We start from the raw sequence: 12,952 nt of genomic DNA, 5'->3' as shown, positions 1-12,952 counted from the left end.
GAGACATTATCATCAGTTAGAAATGTAACCAGGATGGGAAAGGTAAGCTGAGAAAAACATTTTCTGGCCTCAGCCTAGGTTTCATTACCAAATCTCTTTGTGCCCATTTATTTTGTATGTAGATGGAGGGTAGTGTGACCTGATTTGCAGATGATGATTCAATGACATGTCTGTAAATTATCTGGCCCAGGGTCTAGCACTTAACAATGACCTCTATTACTCAGACACTTATTGTCATAGATGGGGCCAGCTGAGTCCAATGGAACCTAAGAGCATGTCTAGATAAGCTACAGGCTACTGCTACCCAGAGTGTGCTAGTGGGGGAAAGGGGCTGTTGAGGAATTCACAGATCACTGGAGTCAGGTGAGGGGAGGGTAAAAATGTGGGAGAGATAAATTGATCCAACTGCACTGTTATTTCCATTTTCTAGTCCAAATCCAAGGTTTAGGTCCTAGTCTTCTGAATAGAGGGGTCCAAGGCAGAGGCAAAACATGTGGTTCTTACAAGGCCCTTTGTGATACTTGGGTTCTAAGTGGGGCTGCTGTGGGGCCCAGCAGGCAAAATGAGACAGAGGTTTGGGAGAGAAGATACCTTCCTGGTGTGTAGATGGATCATGACTTAGGGTTGCACTTCTGGGAGGTCTGGGAGTGAAGCACTAGCGTCACTGGGAGGAGAACTGGCAGCAGGGAGGAGCCCTCTGCTAGTAGCTTGCAGGTCCCAGGTATTGAGGGTAGCACAGAGCTCTGTGTCTGTGAGGTGTTTCATAAAAACTGAGAGAAGGTTTTGAGGAAGGCCACATTTTTTTCATCAGTAGGTATGAGGTCTGAGCTAGTAACATCAGAATTGCTAAAGTGATCTTCTCGGTCTGGACAGCCTGCTGAGGGTTCCAAAGGGATATAATAGTATCAGTTTTGCTTCCAGAAAATAATAGAAGTTGAGGAGACATCCTAATCATCTGCAGAGGGCTTGGGGCAAACCAGCATCTGATTGTAAAATAAGCTGCCAGTAGGTCAACTGGTGTGTGAAGAGGTCTGTTGGAAGTCAGAGGGACCTGAGAAGCAGTGACGTGGTAGGTTTGCCATTGGTCAAGACCAAGGGAGACAGTGGAACACACCGATTTCTTGTTGAGACTCTGCCTGACCCATCACCCCTTTTTAGTTTCATTAATTGTTATAAAGAATCAAAGTAAGGGCTGTCCTGGAAAAGGAGTCATTTCTGATTTTGGCAAAACTCTGAAACAGGATAATATTTACTTTGTCATTGTGAGGACTGGCGATAATAGTACACAACTGTGCTTTTCCAGCTGGGTGGTGATAACAGATTACCCAGTCATACGTGTCAGGTTCTCAGGAAGACACAGGATAGCTATGACATTCTAAACTACAGATGCACAGTAATTAGAAGATACCACTGATTTATTTTATTGAAGTAGAATATTAATACACCACGGAGGAAATATATCATATTAACTAAGGGTATGGTCTCTGGAGCCAAACTATCTGCTTCTAATTCTGACTCTGCCACTTACTGGCAGTGCAACTTTAGAGAAGTTACTTAATCTCTTTGTACTTCAGTTTATCACCTGCATAATGGAAGTAATAATATCTTCATAGGAATGCCATGAAGACTGAAGAATTAATACATGTAAAAAGAATAAAATAGAGGGCCTCCCCGGTGGCGCAGCGGTTGAGCGCTGGGTTGCGAAGCTACCTGCGGCCTCTGCGGCGCCGGTTCGATCCCCGGCTGCTCCCCGGCCACCGGAGGAGGGTCCCACATGGTGTGCAGACCTCTCCTGCCACCCTCTGCTCCCCTCAGCAGTGTACTTCGGTCCTTCTGCCTGCTCTGCTCCCTGCTCTGGCTCTGGTGAATTCTCTCACCCTCCGCGCTTCTGAATGTACCCAGTGCATGTATAAACCAAACAAACAAACAAATAATAAATAAATAAGACATGCCTCTAGAAATTAAAAAAAAAAAAAAAAAAAAAGAATAAAATAGAATCTCAATCAATATGAGAATGTTAGCTAGAACTATTATGGAGAACACAACCTAAAAATCACATTCATTTGAAAGATAAAATAGGAGTCCTATTTTTGCATGCAGTTTGCTTTGGGCTATACTTTTATAACCAAATGGTTACTATTTACATTCTGTGCAATAAGGGGCACTTTTCTGGAAAATTTTGAGAAGCACCATGTCTATACAGTACATGACACCTAGTGCAAAATACATTATAGCTGTCATCATCAATATTGTTAGTATCATCCAAAAGAGCAGTATGTCTATCCAATTTGAGAGGTTGTTCACTTATTTTAATGAGTTGACCTTGTTAGCAGGAGATATTTGCATCTTCTGGTTGAACATCACTTATAGAGCCTGTTTGTAAGGTCTAGGAAAAATTCAGGCCTTGTCCTTTTTAAGCTTGGGGGGTTAAAAATGAGCCCTAAAAGGGTGGAACAAGATGGCAGTAGAGTGTAGACATTGGGCATATTCACAGCTGCTTTGCAGCAGAACAAAGCCAATAACTCCTAAAGGAAAAACAGGACAAGCTAGGTCGGGCACCCCCACCCCCCAACCTTTGCCGAGGAGGGGGAACCCAGTGAGCAGTGGAACAGGCCAATCAGGTAGCCTACCCAGGTTGGTGAGGTGAGTCCTGGTGACCTTTTGGGCCCTATACACAAGACCTTTACAGGGTAACCCTGGGCAGACCTCAGGGAGCCCTTCCAGGATGGGACCTGGCAGTAGACCTGCCACAGTAGCCTTCATGGTCATCAGCACAGACCTTGGCAAGCTCAGGGGAGGCTCTGGAAGCAACTCCACTGGCAGCAGCAATCAACAGACCTCAGTGAGCACTAGGATGGGATCTGGAGGCAGACCAGCCATTGTAGGCCTTCACAGACCTTGACATAGACATCAGTGAGTCCCAAGGTGGGTCCTAGAAGCAGCCCCACTGATGGTAGCCCTGAGTAGAACTCAGCAAATTCTGGGTTGGGATCTGGAAGAAGAGTCACCAAGGTAGGGTCCCTGCAGACCTCCATTAGCTCTGGGGAGGGTCCTGGAAGCAACCTGGTATGTCCTGACAAGCAGCGGAGAAGGACCTGCCAAAGGGAGAAAATGTGACAGGCCCCGGCAGAAGCCACTGCAGGGTCTGGTCCCCACTGGCTGTAGCTCTTGGAGCAGTGAGTCAGAGGGACAATGTACAGACAGATAGTCTCTAAGAGAGGAGTAGGATTGATTATCCCTTGGCCAGCAGAGATCAGTACAGACTTCAGTATGGTTGACACAGAGGAGATTGAACTGAACAGTAATACAGGAGATTACACTGAACAGTGATACATTAAAAGAACCTTACATCATGACCAAGTGGGATTTATTCCAGGGATGCAAGGATAGCTCAACATATGCAAATCAATCAGTGTAATTCACCATAGCAATGAAAGGAAAGACAAAAATCATATGATCATATCAATAGATGAGAGAAGGCCTTTACCATGATTCAGCATCCATTTATTATAAAAACTCTTAGTAAAATGGGGATAGAAAGAAGATACCTCAACATAAAAAAGGCCATACATGCCAAACCCATACCTGGCATCATATTCAATGATGAGAAACTGAAAGCTTTTCCTGTAAGATCAAGTACATGATAAGGATGTCCACTTTCACCACTACTGTTCAACATAGTATTGGAAATCCCAGTTAGAGTAATTAGACAAAAAAAAAAAAACATAAAAAAATCCTAAATGGAAAAGACGTAAAACTGTCACTTTTTGCACATGATATGATAATATATATAACCTTAAGGACTACGCTAAAAAAAAACCGTTAGAAACAATAAATCAGTATAGTAAAGTGGCAGACTACAAAATCTACATGCCAAAAATGTCTATTTTATTCCTATATGCAAATAATGGACTAGAAAAAAAAAAGAAATCAAGAAAATAATCCCATTTACAACAGCATCAAAAAGGATAAAATATCGAGGAATAAACCCAACAAATGTGGTGAAAGACCTACAGTAGGGTAAGGAAAAAGTGTCGGGTTTTTCTGCCCTCCCGTCATCAGGATAGATGATGGATCCTTGCGGTCCTGAATGCATGCCTGATGGCGGGCACCTGGAATAGGGTGTGGGCATATGTAGATGGGATTCACCTGGGCTAAGACTGGGCTTTTAAGGGCGGTGTCACAGGGATGCCAGCAGCAGCAGAAGCCGAGAGGGAAGCAGAGCCATGAGAAGAGCAGAAAGAATGTGAGAGAAGGGCGGAGAGCCCAGAGTGGAGACATTCTGGGGGCTGGGAGGCTGGCAGGCCTCCCAACCCCCCAGCGCCCCTGCCTGCGATGTACCTGGTAATCTAAATAAAAGACATGCAAAAGCCACTGAGGACTCTGACTCCTCCTTTACCCGGTCTGCTGGATCAGAAAACCTGCACTGTGGTACTCCTGCCTTACACCTACCAAATGAAAACTATAAGATATTGTTAAAAGAAATAGAAGACACAAGGAAATGGAAGTTTCTAACATTTTCAGTTTAGTAAAGGAGGTTGGTTTCTAGAAGACTTGATAAAGGAGAAGCAGTGTTCATAACTTCAAAGCCATCCTTTGATCTTACAGAGTTAATTTATTCAGAGCTATCTGTGTTTGAAAGATGGAAGGATCAAATGTTATTTGAATTTCTTATCCTAAAAGTACCCCTATAGACATGAATGTGCAGTCAGACCATTATCTCATGCTCCTTCTTCTAGCACCTCATAAACATGACAGGGGCAGGCTCAGATTTTGGACATGTATGTTTCCTTTGCTTTTCACCACAATCTTCTTCACAATAAAACAAAAACCATTGTCTGTTTGGCTTCAGCAGCCTTTGAGGCAGCCCTGCCAGGGCAGAGGGAGACATTTTCCAATATGCAAAATATAGAATTTTCTTTTTTGGTTCACATAAATATATGGAAAGCATTAAACCTCATTAAAATCTCCCAAATGTATAATTAAAATAACTCAACTGTATTTTTTGTGTTGAAATCAGTCGATGTTGGGAAGCTGATGAAGCTTGGTGCTAACAATGGGATGGTGAGGTGGGTAATGCCAGACAGCTGAGTAACATTTGATCCTGTAAAGTGAAAATTGCATATAATCCATCTCATCCTTGACCTGAACACAAAATAGAATTTTTTATTTGAAAAAGTCACACATGAAATAAATGGTATATGAAAATTCTTTGTAGCCATCAATCAGCCCCAACAACCATTAGCATTTTGCCACATTTGGTTTATCCATCAGCTAGCCTCCCTACTTTATAATTTGCCATAATATTTTAAAGCAAAACATAGACCTGTCACTACTACACCCTATCTGTCTACATTAAAAAAAGTAGAGATTTTTTAAACCTAATTGTAATGTCACTATCACACCCAACAGAATTAATAACCTGTCATTGATGTCATCTAATACCAGGTTTCATTTATTTTCTAAATTATCATTTTATAGTTGGTTTGTTTGAATCAGCATTTCAACAAGGCCCTCACATTCACACTAATTCTTTTGCCTAATATAGAGTTGTGAAGCTCTAGACAAAATCAGAGGAAGAAAGAAAAGGATAATTATAATTACAGCTGATCATAATGGCTTAATGGAGGCAAAGTTTGAAAACTATTAATGTAATGTGCATTCCTATTTTGCTTCCTTCCATTCTTGACCTTTGTTTTAGCTGGCTTGGGGTGCCCATCATTCTGGAGGAAGATCCTGGTGATTTATGATGGAAGGAATGCAAAAAGAAAGAAGTTTATCTTCCTTTTCTGACAGGTAGAACAGAACAACTCAGCAAGAAAATAACCTTGCAAACCAGGTGTTGTCTTGAAAGAGGATTTGCAAATTCCTTTAATCCTCTCCTTTGACTTTTCAACAATGCAGTTTGGTTGACTGAGTTTATGGTTGTAGGGTAAGGTAAAAGCATCAGGCTTTTCTGCCCTCCCACCATTAGGATAGATGACGGAACTCTGTGGTCCGGAATGTGGGAGAGAACACTGGATAGCCCAGAAAGAGTGAAGACTTGCTGGGGGCTGGGAGGCCTGCCAGCCTCCTGGCCCCCCAGCACCCCTACCTGCCATGTACCCGGTAGATCCCAATAAAAGCCTGCAAAAGCCATCGAGGACTCTCTAGGACTCCTTCTTTACCCTGTCTGCTAGATCTGAAAACCTGCACTGTGTCCATTCCTGCCGTTACAATGGTGTTCCCCCACTGTGCACAAAAAATATCTGTGTAGCATCTCCCAGAGGCTAGCATCAAAGATGGAGGGTGTGGTGTGATGGTTGGGCGTGGGGGTCAGGCCTTTGGGATCCTGTATGATAGTGAGAAAGATAAAGAAAAAGAAAGGCAGAAGGAGGCAGGAGATAAATTTACATTGTATGTTTTTCCAGTTAAGGCCTAGAAATGGGGGTATCACAAAGGGCAGCAGGGAATCTTGTCCTCCCCATTTGAGTCCCATTGAACAGACTGGGGTGTGACCACATCCACACAGCAGTGGGGTGTGGCTAGGCAGAGAGCAGTTTCAAGCTTGAACTTTCCAGAGCCATCCTTATTATTAGAAAAGCACAGATTGACTCAGAATATGGGGGAAATTGGTTGGGAAGCATTGTCAAAGTGTTACAGGGCAGCCCCGATATAAAACGGGTTGCCTGACTGTGGGTCCTCACCCGCGCGCTTAGAAGGACTTATCAATACTCTACTGCAGGCACACACGAAAGGTTAATAAAACATTTATTTACAAGGGAAGGGCAAATGAGGAAATGTACAACTCAGGGAGAAAAGAGGGAAATAAAGTCTTAAATGCGTCCACCCTTTCTGCTGCCCTGGAATCCCAATGGCACTCTGAGAGCTGGCAGCGAGCCATGAGCCAAGCCATGAAGCCAAGAGGAGAGAGACCCCAAGGCCCACGTGTCTGGTTTTTATACCAAATCTGGCTGCTTAACTCCACCTTCAGGTCCCAGCCACCTTCCCTTTGGTGGTGACGGGATTTGTCTTTCCCAATGTCTTGATGGCTTTGGTCTGGAGTGGGGGTGGAGTCCACAAAGCCTGTATGGAATTAGCTCAGGACATCCTTTCCCCCTAACAAAAGGGGGTTACCATGGTTGGGCAGGGCGAAAGTGCTGTGAAACAGGGAATGCATAGTGAACCACCTGGGCCAGCCCGAATTGGAGTGATAGCAAGCAGGAGGATGAATAGAGACAGTAGAGGAGTCCACATTGCTGGGGAGAACCGGTATGGAGTCAGTCGGCCAGTGCCTAGGGCTTTGTCCCCAGACCAGCCGAGGAAGTCTGGGCTACACACAGAAACTTTAGCTGAGAATCCCAGCAGGTGATCAGGGATGCCTACCCAACCAAGGGCAGAAGTGCCAGCACAGCCAGAGAAATTTGACTCTTCACCTTCCACAACATCATTTATGTTCCCCCTTCCCTCCCTCCCCACCCCTTATACCCAGATGACATCGGGAAAGGAGCCAGGAAAGGAGCCAGAAGACTGATATGTCTGGGAGACCAAGCCTTTATTTTCTCTTAGAGAGTAAACATTCTTAGAAGGAACCATCTAAATGATTATGCTATACTGAGATTTAAACCTGATTGGACATAGAAATAACAGGTTGTCCTTTTGAATGGCTTTTGGCTATTTCCAAAAATCAAACATACTGTCAGAAAACAGATTAGCTAGTGTTAAAAGGCTTCTAAAAATATTCTGATAAAAATTTATGTCAAAAATTTGACCTTATTAATTCTCCACCCAAATGTAAACTAAAACAACTATCCCATAGTTTCTTCTTTGACATTAGTAAACATTGGAAAAATACAAAAAAATCTGTTAATCAGGAGGGAAAAATTATAGGCTAAACAAAGTAGCACAAGTTCTTGGTCAGCTGAGTTTTGATGGGAGTTAAATGTTGCACCCTGTCCCAGCCCTAGCATTTATCAGTCACCTCCTCTGTGCCTGGTGCTTTTTTGAGAAATTTATGCATGTTATTTCACTAAACCTTCACAATAACCCTATGAAATACATATTAATTGATCCTTTTACAGATGGGGAAGCTGAGCCACAGATAGGTTAAGTAACATGCTCTAGTTGACAGAAGATGGTAAACCCAGGGTCTGAGTCTGGAAGTCTGATGTGAGGGCTGTTTACCTTAACCCCTGCCTGCCTAGATTCGGGCATTCAAACTTCTGTCTATGTGAAAACTGACTGGGATGGGAAATTCTAAACCATCCCTTCACGTCTCTGTTCTATTGAACTTCCATAACCTTGACATGTATGGTTACATTTGTTGTTTTCTTCTTCTTTTTTTCTTTTTTTAGATTTATTTATTTATACAAGCACTGGGTACAGTCAGAAGCACGGGAGGGTGAGAGGGTTCACCAGAGACAGAGCGGGGAACAGAACAGGCAGACTGATGAAGTACACTGCTGAGGGGAGCAGCGGGCGGCAGGAGAGGTCTGCACACCATGTGGGACTCTCTCTGGTGGCCGGGGATCGAACCAGCCCTGCAGAGGTTGTGGGCAGCTTCGCAGCCCAGCGCTCAACTGCTGTGCCACTGGGGAGGCCCTACATTTGTTGTTTTGAGGAATAATGTATTTCTGAAAACATCTAGCATAGGCTTTGCCAGAGGAAGTGCTCAATCAGTGTTGCTGGTTAAATGCAAATTTTGCTTAATCAGCTCATTTACACACATTATTCTTTGAAAATGTCCAGAGAAGAACCTGGCCACTTGCTTCCTCTCTTTGCAAGGTGGCATTTCCTGTTAAGTTTTCGGTGGCCAAACTCAGTTGTCTGGAAGACTGCAGCAGAGCATCCCAGCCCAGTGAAGCTGAACCAGAGCTGATTGGCAGATTGTAATTGTGAGATAAATGCTTATTGTTGAAAGCTATTGAGTTTGGGGGTGTTTGTTATGCAGCATTACAGAGCTGACAAGTATAAGGGGGTTTTGTTCTAAAGTCCACATATAGGTAAAATATGTGATTGATCTAGTTTATTCACTGCTACTTCTGAAAATAAAGGAACATAACTTTAGGAAAGTTGACCTTTCTGGGCTTCTATGTTCTTCTCTATAAAGTGGTGGTAATAACTCTGTGTGTGTGTGTGTGTGTGTGTGTGTGTAGTTGTTCCTTATTGTTCATGAATTCCATACTTGCAAATTTGCCAGCTTGCTAAATATTATTTGTAACCCCAAGTGAATACACATGGCTTTTTTTGTAGTCATTTGTGAACATGTGTAGAGTGATGAGAAATTTAAGTTTTCCAATGCACACCCAGTTGAGGTCTAACAAATACGTGTCCATTTTATGTTCTACTTAGTGCCACTTTTGTCACATTTCATGCTTTTTGCTTGTGATTTCTATGCTTCAAATGAGCCCGCTGTGGTCTTGCATGGCTGCCCCACATATGCTCACACAGGCCACCGGCTATGCCACTGAAGGGCTGTGAAATGTGTGTGTTAGATGAGCTTCATTCAGGCATGAATTATGGTGCTGTTGGCCCTGAATTTAACATTCAGAAAAATCAGCAGTATATATTAAATATTAAATAATTTCTTTAAACAGAAATACATGCAAAAAAATTTATGTGCTGAACTGTTGCTAAAAATGTTGCAGGAGCTTCACCCTTTAACTCAATGGGGCAATGGTTCAGCATTCTTGAGTTCAGCATTTGTGCTGACTTGATAGATGGCAATTGCCCCCAAATAAAGAGAATCCCCTGAAGATATTTTAGGGACACATGGAGTGTCAGTCTTTTTCTCTCTTGTCTCACCTAGTGATCTTTTTTTTTTTAAATTTTTTTTTTAAAGATTTATTTATTTGGGCCTCCCCGGTGGCGCAGCGGTTGAGCGCTGGGTTGCGAAGCTGCTCGCAGCCTCTGCGGCGCCGGTTCGATCCCTGGCTGCTCCCCGGCCACCAGAGGAGGGTCCCGCATGGCGCGCAGACCTCTCCTGCCGCCCGCTGCTCCCCTCAGCAGTGTACTTCGGTCCTTCTGCCTGTTCTGCTCCCCGCTCTGGCTGTGGTGAATTCTCTCACCCTCCCGCGCTTCTGACTGTACCCAGTGCATGTATAAACAAAACAAACAAACAAACAAACAAATAAATAAATAAAACATGCCACTAAAAAAAAAAAAGATTTATTTATTTATTATTTATTTATACAAGCACTGGGTACAGTCAGAAGCGTGGGAGGGTGAGAGAATTCACCAGAGCCAGAGCAGGGAGCAGAGCAGGCAGAAGGACAGAAGTACACTGCTGAGGGGAGCAGCGGGCGGCAGGAGAGGTCTACGCACTGTGCGGAACCGTCCTCCAGTGTTTGGGGAGCAGCCAGGGATCGAACCGGTGCTGCAGAGGCTGCGGGCAGCTTTGCAACCCAGTGCTCAACTGCTGCACCACTGGGGAGGCCCCTTTTTTTTTTTTTTTTTTTTTTAGGATTTATTTATTTACACAAGGACTGGGGTACAGGCCAGAGGCGTGGGAGGGTGAGAGGATTCACCAGAGACAGAGCGGGAAACAGAATAGGCAGATGGACTGAAAACACTGCTGAGGGGAGCAGCAGGCTAGAGAGAGGAGAGGTCTGCTGCACCATGTGGGTATCTCCCTGGCCGACCGGGAATTGAACCCACACTGCAGAGGCTGTGGCCAGCTTCATAGTGCTGTGCTCGATCTGCTGCGCCACCAGAGAGGCTCTCACCTAGTGACCTTTCTTGGAGGGGCTATGCTGATGAGCCCGAGAGGCCATGGCCATGTCCACAGGCAGCGTGTAGAGCAGGCTGTATGGTCAAGAGCATGAATGTGGACTCTTCTGTAAGACCTTGAACATCAGCTCCATAAACCCCTTTTCCATGTCCGCTGGAGTGCCTCCATTTTCCACATCTGTAAAAGGTGATGAGATGGTATGTATGTTATGGTTTGTTGTGAGGATTAACTGAGTGAATATGTGTGAAATATTCGGAACAGAGCCTGGTAAACAGGGCCAGGCCTAGGGTGAGGTGCCGAGGGTGCGAACTTTATGAAGGTAGGCCCATTGTACTTGTTTGCCTCTTTAAATATTGGGCTCCAGGTGTCTTTCTCATTTCATCCTCATCCCACCCCTGCTGGCAAGTGAATATTGGCTACTGCTATTATTAATGGACAGTCTCCCTGCTCCTCCTTTCTCTTCATTCCCTGAAAGGTGTCCTGGGGCAGCTGTCAGCTGGCTTACGTCTCTTGGAGCCTTGGTGGCCACTACAAGGCATGGCAAACTCCCTCTGGGATTCCCCTTCATCTGTCAAATGGAGATGATGTCATCCTAAACATCTTTGATCATGGCCACCTCTGTGGGTGACTAAGCATCCAGTGAGATAATGGTTGTCATGCTTTTGTAAGCTCTAAAGTGTGAGAGAAATGGGAGGTGTCATTGCTCATTTGAATACCCCCTTCTGGCTTTGTCATCCATCAAGTCATCTCAACTCAGCTTGAACATGCTCATGGCTTCAGTCTGCTCCCTCAGAGAAATGAGTTCCATATGGCTAGACCCTGTGGCAGGAAGGAGAACATTATTTTCTATTTATCCTAAAAACTACAGTAGGAAGAGCTTCATTTCTGGCCTTTTCCAAGGCTTGCTACCTTATGGACTCATTTTAGTCTTTGGAGGGTCCCAATAATTTTAAAGGAAGGCAGAGCTAAGACATTTCTTGAAGGCCTACTGTGGGTCTGGTAATGTGCTAATATTTTAGATAAACTCTTTGTAATCCTTACAATTCTGCAAAACAGATGTTGTTACCCACAATGTACCAACATGAAAATGGAGACTAAGCGATTAAGGAACTTGCCTGGAGTCACATAGTCTAATGGTGGGGTCATTAATGGGAGATTTGAGTTTAGCTCTGTTGGAGTTTGAAAGTAAGGGAAAGAGAGGTGGTTGTGTGGGTTTTGGGGGAGGGGGGTCACAAAAGTTGAATACCAATGCCTTTCTTACCTGTTGGGTGAACTTGGGAAGATTACTTTCAATTTTCTTAATTTTTATGTCAAAAATGGTGATCATATTATTTACTTTGTAAGATTGTTGAGAGATTTAAGTGTCTAGGCTAATCATAGTCCCTAGCCTAGAATAAGTACTCATTTATGTTAGTTACTGTTTCAGGATGAGAAAAGTGGCTAAGTAAATGCTCCCTAGAGTGGGGAGGATAAATCATTTTGTAGTGAAATGTAGAACTGATTCACTGATAACTGTTCCTGCCTCCCTCTCTGTGCCCCAGTGAAATCATTTGCTATTTGTCTTTCTCCTTCTGACTTGTTTCACTTAGCATAATCTCCCCCAGTCCCATCTATGTTGTCATAAATGGCAAGAGTCCATTTCCTTAAATAGCTGAGTAATATTGCATTGTCTGTCTATGTATCTATCTATGTTTCTACATATCTATCTATGTGTCTGTGTATGTATGTATGTATGTATGTATGTATGTATGTATCTATCTATCTATCTCACATCTTCTAAATCCAGTGCTCTGTTGATAGGCATTCAGGTTGTTTCCATAACTTGACTATTGTAAATAGTTCTGCAATGAACACAGAAGTGCATTTATCCCTGTGAATTAGTGATTTTGTATTCTTTGAGTCAATACCTAGGAGTGGAATTGCTGATCATATAGTAGGCTCATTTTTAATATTTTGAGGAAACTCCATACTGTTTTCCATAGGAGTGGATCAGTCTACATTCCCATCAATTATGTGTGAGTGAGCCTTTCAAACCCAGGCTCTTCATCACTGCACTGGCTGCCTTCCTAGTTTCTATGTTTCTTAACAGAGAGCTGTTTTAACATCAAGTAATCTCTAGAATCATTTAGATCCAAATTCAATCCCAGATGTACCACTTACTAATTGTGCTACTTCAGGTACATTAATGAAAAAAAACAGTAAAAACTTCAACAGTTGAGTAATTATAACTAAGCCTGTTAATCA

This window comes from Talpa europaea (assembly GCF_964194135.1).
Source record: "Talpa europaea genome assembly, chromosome: 9".
Classification (NCBI taxonomy): Eukaryota; Metazoa; Chordata; class Mammalia; order Eulipotyphla; family Talpidae; genus Talpa; species Talpa europaea.
The sequence above is the reverse complement of the archived record's forward strand: the minus strand, read 5'-3'. Positions refer to the sequence as shown.